The sequence below is a fragment of the Felis catus genome, chromosome B3 (genome assembly GCF_018350175.1).
Source record: "Felis catus isolate Fca126 chromosome B3, F.catus_Fca126_mat1.0, whole genome shotgun sequence".
Taxonomy (NCBI): Eukaryota; Metazoa; Chordata; class Mammalia; order Carnivora; family Felidae; genus Felis; species Felis catus.
In genome coordinates, this window is record NC_058373.1 from 144,255,677 (window position 1) to 144,266,691 (window position 11,015).

Consider the following 11,015-nt stretch of genomic DNA (forward strand, 5'->3'; position numbering starts at 1 on the left):
ACTTGATGAAGGAACAAACGAATGGATGAGTGAACGAATGGAAGAGAGCAGGAGGCCTGAGCTCAGGACTGGAGCCACCAGGGAGGTGGGCCCACCTGTCCCGGCGAAAGTGCCTCAGGAGGGGCTCTGGGGGTGGGGCTCAGATTCCCACAGCCCCAGATTCCCATAGCCTGAGGGAGGGGGGCTCCGTGTCCTTGGTCCACTGGGAGATCATCTGGATTTGATCAAGGCTGCAATTGTGTTTAGGGATTCAGCTGTCCCCTGCATAGCAACTGCCAGGCAGTTTCTCTCAGAAGCCACAGCTGTCCTCCAGGGAGGGACAGGTGGGGTACAGGGGGGCTGCCCGCCCACTCACTCAGGAGCTCTCTCAGAGCACTGGGCAACTCGGGGCCCAGGACCCACCAAGCGGGGAATGAGGCCAGGGACCAGCGGCCAGCCCTGCTCCCTGTGAGCCGTGTGGTCTGGGCAAGCACTTCCTCTTTCTAAGTAACGTCACGTAGCCTGGGCTAGGATACGTGACAGTAACAGGCTCAGAATCTTTGTTGTTGTTGTTGTTTTTTTAAGATTTTATTTTTAAGTAATCTCTATACCCAGTGTGGGGTTCAAACTTACAACGCTGAAATCCAGAGTTGCTAAAACCAAGACTACACTGTATGTTAACCAACTTCAATGTATGAAAAAAAGAAAAAGAAAAAAGAAATAACAAATCTGGTTTATAATAAAATAAAAAAAGAGTTCCATGCTCTACTGACTGAGCCAGCCAGGTGCCCCCAGAATCTGTTTTTAAACTATTGCCTACAGATTTTTTTTTTTTATATATAATAGCTTTATTGAGATATAATTTACATACCATAAAATCCACCCGTTTAAAATGTATGATACAGGAGCACCTGGGTGGCTCAGGCGGTTAAGGGTCTGACTTCGGCTCAGGTCATGATCTCACGGTTCGTGGGTTCCTGGGTTCGAGCCCCGTGTCGGTCTCTGTGCTGGGAGCCCCTCCCCTCCCCTTCCCTCCCCTCCCCTCCCCTCCCCTCCCCTCCCCTCCCCTCCCCTCCCCTCTCTGTGCTGGGAGCCCCTCCCCTCCCCTCCCCTCCCCTCCCTCCCCTCCCCTCCCCTCCCCTCTCCCTCCCCTCCCCCCTCCCCTCCCTCCTCTCTCCCTCCCCTCCCCCCCTCCCCTCCCCTCCCTCCCTCCCCTCAGTGATTCATCACTGGCATCCCAACAGGTGCCCTCCTTGGTGCCCGGCACCCACTTAGCCCAGCCCCCCCCACCTCCCCTCCAGCAACCCTCAGTTTGTTCTCTGTATTTAAGAGTCTCTTATGGTTTGTCTCCCTCTCTCTTTTAATCTTATTTTTCCTTCCCTTCCCCTATGTTCATGTGTTTTGTTTCTTAAATTCCACCTGAGTGAAATCATACAATATTTGTCTTCCTCTGACTGACTTCCTTAGTGTAATGTTTTCAAGTTCAACCACTCTATAGCCTGTATCAATGCTTCGTCTCTTTTCATGGTCGAATGATGTGCCATCATATGAATAGACCACATTGTCTTCATCCATTTGTCAGTTGAGGGACATTCAGTTATTTCTACTTTTTAGTTATTATGAAAAATGCTGTTATGACTATTTGCATACAAGTTACATACACACATATATACAGTGTAAACAAGTATAGATGTTATGTGAACATATGTTTTCTCTCTTTTTTAAAATAGATTCTGAGTTTCTTTTTTTTTTAATGTTTATTTATTTTTGAGAGAAAGAGAGCGCAAACTGAGGAGGGGCAGAGAGAGAGGGAGACACAGAATCCGAAGCAGTCTCTAGGCTCTGAGCTGTTAGCACAGCCTGATGCCTGGCTTGAATTCACAAACCAGGAGATCATGACCTGAGCCAAAGTTGGATGCTTAACCGACTGAACTACCCAGGCGCCCCTGAGTTTCCTTTGTTTTTTTAAATTTATTAATTTATTTTGAGAGAGAGAGAGAGAGAGAGAGAGAGAGAGAGAGAGAGAGATCAAGCGGGGGAGGGGCAGAGAGAGAGAATCCCAAACAGGCTCTGCACTGTCAGCACAGAGTCCGATGCGGGGCTTGAACCCACGAATCATGACATCATGACCTGAGCCAAAACCAAGTGTCAGTCCTTTAACGGACTGAGCCCCCCCAGGCGCCCCTGGACATGTTTTCATTCCTCTAGAGGGTATACCTAGGAGGAAGATTTCTGGGTCTTATGGTAACTCTGTTTCACTTTTTTTTTTTTAAGATTTCTTTTGAGAGAGAGAGAGAGAGAGAGAGAGAGAGAGAGCGCGCTTATGAGACAGAACAGGGGAAAGGGGCAAAGAGAGAGAAGGTGGGGGGGGGGAATTTCTAAGCAGGCTCCATGCTCAGCACTGACCTGGCTGGGGGCCCATAAGCCTGGGATCATGACCTGAGCCAAAATCAAGAGTCAGATGCTCAACTGAGGCACCCAGGTGCCCGCGTTAAAAAAAACAGATTGTGGCATATGCTTTTTTTTTTTTTTTTAAGATTTTATTTTTAAGTAATCTCTGCATCCAACATGGGGTGTGAACTCACAACCCGGAGGTCAAGAGTCACACTCTCGGGACGCCTGGGCGCTGCAGTCAGTTCAGCGTCCGACCTCGGCTCAGGTTATGATCTCGCGGCTTGTGGGTTCGAGCCCCGCGTCAGGCTCTGTGCTGGCAGCTCAGAGGTGGAGCCTGCTTCGGATTCTATGCCTTCCTCTCTCTCTGCCCCAACCCGCTTGCATTCTGTCTCTGTCTCTCTCAGAAACAAATAAACATTAAAAAAAAATTTAAAAAAAGAGGCACACTCTCCACCAACTGAGCCAGCCCAGTGCCCCTCCCCAACCCATCATTTAAAAAAAATTTTTTTTCAATGTTTATTTATTTTTGAGAGACAGAGACAGAGCATGAGCAGGGGAGGGGCAGAGAGAGAGGGGAACACAAAATCCGAAGCAGGCTCCAGGCTCTGAGCTGTCAGCACAGAGCCTGACACGGGGTTTGCACCCATGAACTGTGAGATCATGACCTGAGCCAAAGTCAGACACTCAACCGACTGAGCCACCCAGGCACCCCCTTACCATGCATTTTTTAATGGTGAAATAACTAAGGGTCATTTTCTTGCTCTTGCTCTGTGTCTATCACGGCTGGGTCTCTCCTCCTCTCACTCCAGGATTCAGGCGGATGTGGCTTCACTGGTTGCCATGCAAGGGGGGAGAGAAAGAGGAAGGGTTAAGTCACCTGCTCTTAGAGCTCCACCCAGAGATGATGCGTGTCACTTCCACTCACGTTTCAGTGGCAAAAGGAGTCTCCCAGCCTACCTAGCTCCAAGGACATGTGCAATCCTCCCATGTGTCTGCAAGGAGTAAACACTCTTAATGACTCATAGGAGTGAAATGATGTTCCTTCCTGCAGGACTTCTCAGTGCCTTTACTGTGCTGTGGTTCACTGTCCCGTTCTGGGGGGGAGTGGGATGCAGCAGACAGAGCAGCCCAGACTTACTCAACTGGAGAACTCTTTTCTCCTAGAGCTTCTCATGGGATGAGCATTCCCTGGAACCCCCTTTGGGAAGAGCTGCCTTGGCTGGTGGCTGGTGCACTTCCTAGAGCAGGGAGGGCAGATTTTGGAAAAGTACTACCTAGTATATATTTTAGGTTTTGTGAGCCACATAGAGAAACTACTAGGCTCTGCTGTTGTTTTTTTTCAAAAAATTTTAAAAACATTTTTATTTATTTTTGAGAGACAGAGAGAGAGCGCGAGCCAGGGAGGGGCAGAGAGAGAGAGACACAGAATCCGAAGCAGGCTCCAGGCTCCGAGATGCCAGCACAGAGCCCGACGCGCGGCCCGAACCCACCAACCACGAGATCATGACCCGAGCCAAAGTCGGACACCGAGCCAACTGAGCCGTCCAGGCACCCCTGGGCTCTGCTGTCTTAATGCAAAGGCCGCCAATGTAATATGTAAGCAAATGGGTGTGGCTGTGTGCCAATATGAGGTTATTTGTAGGTACTGACACTTGAATTTCATGGAATTATCTCGTGTCAGAAAGAGAGGGGGCGAGAAAATCCCAAGCAGTTTCTATGCTGTCAACACAGAGCCCGAAGCGGGGCTCAAACTCACCAAACGTGAGATCATGACCTGAGCCAAAATCAAGAGTCGGATGCTTAACAGACTGAGCCACCAGGCGCCCCTCAAAATAATCTTTTTATTGATCTTTCTCAACCCTTTAAAAATGTAAAACCATTCTCAGCTCACGGCTGTACAAAAATGGTGGTGGGCTAGCTTTGGGCCCAAGGGCAGTAGTTCGCTCACCCTGTCCCAGAGGCTGAGGCCCCGCCTGGCACTTTCACCTGGCATTTAACCTCCTACATATTTCTTAGCTTCATCTGCAACCGTGTCTCCACACAGAGCCTGCGAGCGGGCCGAGGTGGACAATTTTCAGAAACAAATCACATTCTTTCACTCCCAGGGGGCCTTTGCACAGGCTGTTCCTCCTGCTGGGAATGCCCTTCCAGGTCTTCGAGGTTTGGGAAACGTGGGGCTTCATTTAACCAGGTAGAATAAGAAGCTTCCAATGCTGTTGGCTCCTTCACGCCACAGATGCCTTGTTTGTTACATTATGATTTTTTAAAATCCTTATTTTTAAAAATTTTTAAGTTTATTTATTTGGAGAGAGACACAGCGAGTGTGCATGGGGGAGGGGCAGAGGAGAGACCATCGCAGGGGCTCAAACTCACTCAGGAACCGTGAGATCATGACCTCAGCTGAAATCAAGAGTCCAACGCTTAACCGACAGAGCCACCCAGGCGCCCCTCTGAATTCTCATAAATGTGTTTGTTTCCAGGTAGGCCATGAGATGAGCTTCTAGAGGACAGGTCCCTCCAGAATTCTGATCTCCAGGCCCAAGGGAGGGAGACCCTCATGGTCTCACTGACGAGTGAAGGGAACAGGACTCGGTGGCCTGGTCAGAGATGCTGACGGGGGGAACGGGCTTGGAACACGCAAGTTCCGGGAGGTTAGTCCGCTCGCAGCTGGATGGGAGGGGGACATGATACATGGGTTTTCAGGGTGATGCTAGGGAAGGGAGGCTTGGTGTAGTTCAACAGTAGGGAGCCTTGGGGGGTTCTTGAGCAGAAGAGTGGCTTAATAGTATTACTATTTGGGGCAAGGGCCCTTCCTGGCTTTCGAGGCATTCCTCGGAGTGTCCAGATGAGAGTCCTGAACAAGCCATTGGAAGGCCCACGTTCAAGTTCGGGTTCTGCCTTTCAACTTCCTGCGAGGGCCTTTTCCTCCTGGGGCCTCACCTTCCACATCTGTCAAATGGGAGCAACGACCCTTGCAGTGGGGGCCTCCTGGGTTTGCTCTAAAGGGCCAAATAAAGCCTTGTCTCGAAGGACATGTGAAGAGCGGAGAGGCAGTCTTGAAGGATGACGCTGACGGCACAGAAGTCTCGTTAGTGGGTATTGATACGTGCTGGGCACCGCGGGCGGGGGTGGTGAAGGCCAGGAGGGGGAGGGCACAGGCTTGCAGAGAGCTGGCCTGTTTCCGTGTCCCCGGCCCCTGGCGCAACTTGGGCACCCTAGGTGTGCGGCACTGGCGTGAAGGGTGCAGAGGCCTGAAGCGGGGTGTGGACGGGAGCGGCTTGGATCTCTGCGAGGTTGTTCTGAAAGAACCACAGCAAACCGTGGCATCGTCCGCACGCGCCGTGCCCCCTGTTCTCTAGGAACTGGACATCGAGCTCCCTGTGGCAGATGACGTTTGGGCCTGAATCCGAGCCGGAAGGCCCCCTCGTGTTACAAATGGGGAAACTGAGGCCAGCCAGTGTCAGGGATGGGCTCAGGGGCTCTCAGGCAGCCAGAGGCAGGCCGGTCCTGGCCCAGGCCGGGGCTCCACTGGATTCTTCCCCAAGGGTCCCACCCAGACACTCCCCTGCAGCATCAGAGAGTCCCGGCCACCGTGCCCTGTCCCTGGGAGACGCAGATGCCAGGACGTGCGGGGAGTTGGTGCCGCTAATTAGTCACATCATTCTTGGCATCTCACACAGCCTCGGGGAACTGGAGAATGTCATTGTCAAAGTATTTTTGAATATTTGCCTTCTCAGCAAGTAGATGCTGTGAGAACACTCTGTCTTCCATTCGGGCGGATACTAACAAAAATAACAAGCACCGTGAGCTAGAAGGAGCCGGGGGCTCGGGAGACAGGCCCGGAGGAATCCCTGGTGCCGCCAGCCACAGCTGCAACACTCTGCCCTCTGGGCCTCGTGTCCTACCCTAAACTGGCTCGTTCACTCTTCAGATATTTATGGAAGCCTGGTGTGTGCCCTGTACTTCTCTGGGCTCTGGAGGAACAACTGTGAACAAAACAGACAGGAATCCCTGCCCTCAAGGGGCTGCCGTCCTAAGAGGGAGTCAGACAGTACAAATCAATAAGGTAGGCTAGCTGGGGGAGCGTGCAAAGGAAAAATAAAGGGTGTTGGGTTGAGGGGCGTGGCCTTCCTCGAGAGAGGGGTCAGGGTGACTCACTGAGAAGGTAAGATCTGAGTCAGGGTCTGAAGGAGGTGAGGAGTGAGCCCAGCAGATTTTTGGAGAAAAGGATTCCTAGCACAGAGGACAGCAGGTGCAAAGGCCCTGTGGTCTGGGGATGCTTGGTTTGTTTGAGGATCAGCAGGAAGGCCGGTGGTGCCAGAGCTGGATGGTGACACAGAGAAGGTGAGATGACAAGACGGTGTCCGACAGGTCACAGGGGCCTGCTGCGGAGGGCCTTGTAAACCACCGGAAAGCCTGTGTTTTCATTCTGAGTAAGGTGGGAGCCACTGGAAGATTTAGAACAGGGGAATGACATGATCTGTTTTCTGCTTTAACCATGTCCCTCTGGTGCTCATGAGTCAATGGCAGAGGCAGACGGGCCCGGGTGAGAGGTGACGGGGTCACAGCAGGGTGGAGGCAGTGGCAGAAGGAGAGGGGCTGGTTTCCACATGTTTCCGTGGCAGAGTGGACGTTGGATGTGGAGTGTGAGAGAGAAGCCACGATTCCTCTGGGTTTTGGCACAAGCATGTGGGAGAAGAGGGGACGTGTCCCCGAGATGGGGCCCGGGGTGGGCTCAGTGTCGTGACGTGTGTGGTGCCCGTGGGACAACTCTGGGCGGACCGGAGCTGGTGGCTGGGCTTGAGGGTGAGTCCCGGCTGGAGATGGCACAGATTCGGGAGTCACTGGAGTCGGGGCGTTCTTTAAAGCCAGGAGCCCGCCTGAGGTCACTGAGGGGTGAACGAGAGCAGAGGCCTGGGGCTGGGACCATGACAGCAGCATCCCTCTGTCCCGCACAGGGCAGCACCTGGGGGGCTCGGCCCAGACGCCGATTTCCACATCGTCACAAAAGCCACGGGGGTGCTCGGGCCTCTCCATCCCAGACCACTGCCTCCTCCGGGACCTTGGGCCACCACCCAAGAATCCAGGGCGCGTCCTTTAGACAAGAGCGGCGGGTGGGAATGCCAGGGGACAGAGTGCAGGGTGTGAGGCTGTGTCTAGGTTCAGGGTCACCCTAAGCTACCCGTTACGGCCCAGCATCCCCTGTGGGTGGGCTCCTGCATTGAATTGGAAGGCTGAGTTCCAACTTGGATCCCTCAATTCTTTGTGCGTGCCTGTGTGTGTGTGTGTGTGTGTGTGTGTGTGTGTGTGTGTTCGAAATCCACGTAACAAAATTCGCCATTGTAACCATTTTGAAATGTCCAGTGCAGTGGCGTTTAGGACATTCACAGGGCTGGGTCACCACGTCTGCTGTCTGGTTGTAGAACTTCATCGTCAATGGTCGGACAAGACCGCGCGTACCCATTAAACATGACTCCTATTTGTCCCCGCCAGGGCCTGACGACCACAAAGCTAGCTTCTGCCTCTGTGGATTTGCCTACTCTGGACATTTCGCAGAAGTGGAGCCAGACCCCGTGTGACCTCGTGGGGCCGGTTCCATTCCTGCGGCATCGCATCGGGTCAAGGTCATCCATGACGCAGCCTGTGTCGGGCGTGGTTCGTTTCTTGTCAGGACTCGGTCCCCCATTCTTGGCCGGTTCTGAGTTGGACAGTCCCCACCCTGCTTCATCAGGCGGCCTTGAGGATGGTTAAGTGGGATAGGAAGAAGCAGGTCCCCGCGTCGCAGCGCAGAGGGGTGGGTCGGCGCCCACAGCATGGGCAGGAGCCGTAAAAGGGGCTCGTGGGTGCTTTTGGGGGGGGTTGTGGCAGTCGGCTTCGCCGTCAGCCAGCCTTCCTCCCGGGCGGGGGTCGGTGACCACGCGGCCATCTGGGCTTCCGGGGTTTACTGCCGTTGTCTGTCCTTCCTCTGTCTCTGTCTGTTCTGGTTCTGTGGGCCCCGGGCGGGACTGAGGGTAAATGGATGGGCTCTACCACCATCTTTCCTTTCCTTCTAAGAACTTCTGAGGTTTCCGAAGCAGCCCTTTGGGACGGGCCTCATGCCCTCCTCGGAGGGGAAGTAGGGGCAGGGAGGCCTCCCAGAGGAGAGGGCCATGGCCAGGTGACCGAGTGGGGCCGGCCTCGGTCTGTGCTCAGAAAATGCGGGGCATTTGGTGAAAGGGCTTTGATGTCCCTCACTTTGCCCCCCACCCCCTTCAAAGGACGCCTCCCTCCTGGGACACCCATCCAGAAGCCACCTGCACTGAGGCCCCCCGTGTGCTGGGCCAGCAGGGGAAGATGCCGGTGAGCTAGCCGTGAGGGCAGCAAGAGAGGAAGGACGGTGACTCTGGGGGTGGCCCCTCGGGTCACGACAGCCCTTCTCACGCCAGTGGCCACAGCGGCTCAGCGGGCCTTGCCTCCACCTGCGTCTCCCCCAGCAGCACCCCCGCTGGCGCCATAAGGGGGACACAGGTGTACTGTCCCCGAGGCCAGCCACCGGCCAGGGACTGAGGCACACCCTGAGCAGGACAGACCTGGGCAGACAGACAGCTGGCCCCTGTGCCAGGGTGGAGTCTAGTGAGGGAGTGTTAAGGGGACAAAGAGGGCTGTAACTGTCATGGAGATAAGGCTGAGAGGGGGGCGGCGGGGAGGGAGGAGGGGGGGAGGCGGGCTGCTGGAGGTGGGGGGTGGGCATGCTCTCTGAGGAGGTGCCCGCTGAATACCGTGGAGGCAGCCTGTTAAGATCCAGGGAAAGGTGTTCCAGGCTGAGGAACGGCCCACAGTCTGTGCAAAGTCCTGGGGGCAGGAGGGGAGGGAGAGGCGGGGAGTGGAGGTCAAGGAGGGAGGGGGGCCACGTCCTGGGGGGAGGGCAGCAGGAAGCCCCCCGGGGTGTTGTGAGCTGGAAGAGATCCCTGTTTCCAAGGTGATCTCTGGCAGTCCAGTGACTGGGGGATGAAGCCCTGGGAGGGAGGGGACCAGTCCAGTATGCGGTGTGTCTGGCCCGGGGGTGGGGGTGGGGTGGGGGGGGAGGCTCCACGTGGCTCTCCTGAGCCTGGCCCAGTGGCGGTGACCTGTCCCCAGGACTGTACATTAACAGACCTCTCAGCACGGGCCCACCCCCCTCCCCCACCTGCCAGGACCGTCCGTCTCTGCTGTGTCTCAAGAGGAATCTATGGTCGGCCTTCTCTCATCTGCTGTCCTGTGGGGGAGGGGGGCTGTCACTCCCTCCGTCACTCCTGTGGGTAAGGGGTGGGTCCTCACAATGGAAACCGCAGGCTGGAAGGCGGTTTCTCTCTGAGGGTCTAAACGCCCGGGTGCGGCCAGAAGACAGCCTGCCAGCCGGCCTCTGCCAGCCACAGGGCTACCTGGGAAGCCAGAGCCAGGCCCCGTGTCTGTCTCCAGCGATATGTTTATGCTCTGGCTCGGTGTCGTTTAGGTGTCCCGGGCTGACCCCACGACCAAGTCAGCAGGGGTGATTTGATGAGCCCCTGCGCGTGCGTGAGGCTCCGTGCCGAGCCCGGATCCCAGACACCGTGGGCCACAGGTGCAGCCTCATGGAGCTTAGTTTCCAGGGGGAGGGCAAGTGCCACCCATCGGTCATTGCAATCGTGATTAGTACCAGATGGGCTGGGACAGGGGCCTGAGGTGGTCACAGAGGTCAGAAGAGCGCTCGGAGAAGGTGGCCTGTGAGCTGAGCCATGGAGGGTACACAGCCTGGTAAGGGGAGCATCTCCTGGGCAGCCCTGTGGAGGCAGAGGTCTCCAAGATGGGACTGTAGACACAGACCTGGGGCCAGGGGACCGTGGCCTCCATGTGGAGACTTGCCTTGGCCACATTTTTTTTTTTTTTTTTTTTTTAACATCTTATTCTGTTTGTTTCATTTGGGAGCCCGTGCTTTTAAGTGCACTTTTTATTAAAAAACTTTTTTTTAATCCTTATTTGAGTGTGTGTGTATGTGTGTGTGTGTGTGTGTGTGTGAGAGAGAGAGAGAGAGAGAGAGAGAGAGAGAAAGAGAGAGAAAGAGCATGAGTGGGGAAGGGACAGAGAGAGAGAGAGAGAGAGAGAGAGAGAGACAGAATCTGAAGCGGGCTCTAGGCTCCGAGCTGTCAGCACAGCGCCCAATGCGGGGCTTGAACTCAAGAACGGAGAGATCATGACCTGAGCCAAAGTCAGACGCTCAACTGACTGAGCCACCCGGGCGCTCCATTGCCTTGGCCACCTTTGAGGCCTGGGGTGGGGGTCTGTCTCTGCTGGTCCTTCCATGTGCATGTGTCCCCTTGAGGGAGCCACCCTGGGAGGCCTCACCCTTACCCCAGGCCTGCAGCTACCCCCCAAGTCCTCTGGGGGGGGGGCTTCTCAGGCAAAGAGTAAAGCCTTCCAGGTGGTATTTCAATAAAGAGTGGGGTGGCCTGGGCCGGAAAGGGCCTGGGTCTGCTTCCCTTCCCGAGTCCTGCCCTGCCGACAGACTCCGGCTCCGGTCTCTCCTCCCGTAACTGCACAATGGGGACCTGGCCAAACAGAGGTCTGTGGGATGAGGGTCCTCGAGTGGCCGTCCTGTGGTCACCTGGTGAAGCCAGCAGCACCCAAGGAGGCTGTAGTGGAGCCAG

The 11,015-nt window shown here is 55.2% G+C and overlaps 1 long non-coding RNA gene across 1 annotated transcript; it reads left to right on the forward strand.

The window, feature by feature from the left end:
- Window positions 1-3,807: 3,807 nt before the first annotated feature.
- Window positions 3,808-9,042, forward strand: LOC123386213. Its single transcript, XR_006600024.1, has 4 exons — window positions 3,808-3,969; window positions 4,854-5,024; window positions 6,305-6,439; window positions 7,867-9,042. It is a non-coding gene; the product is annotated as an uncharacterized LOC123386213 (long non-coding RNA).
- Window positions 9,043-11,015: the final 1,973 nt, after the last annotated feature.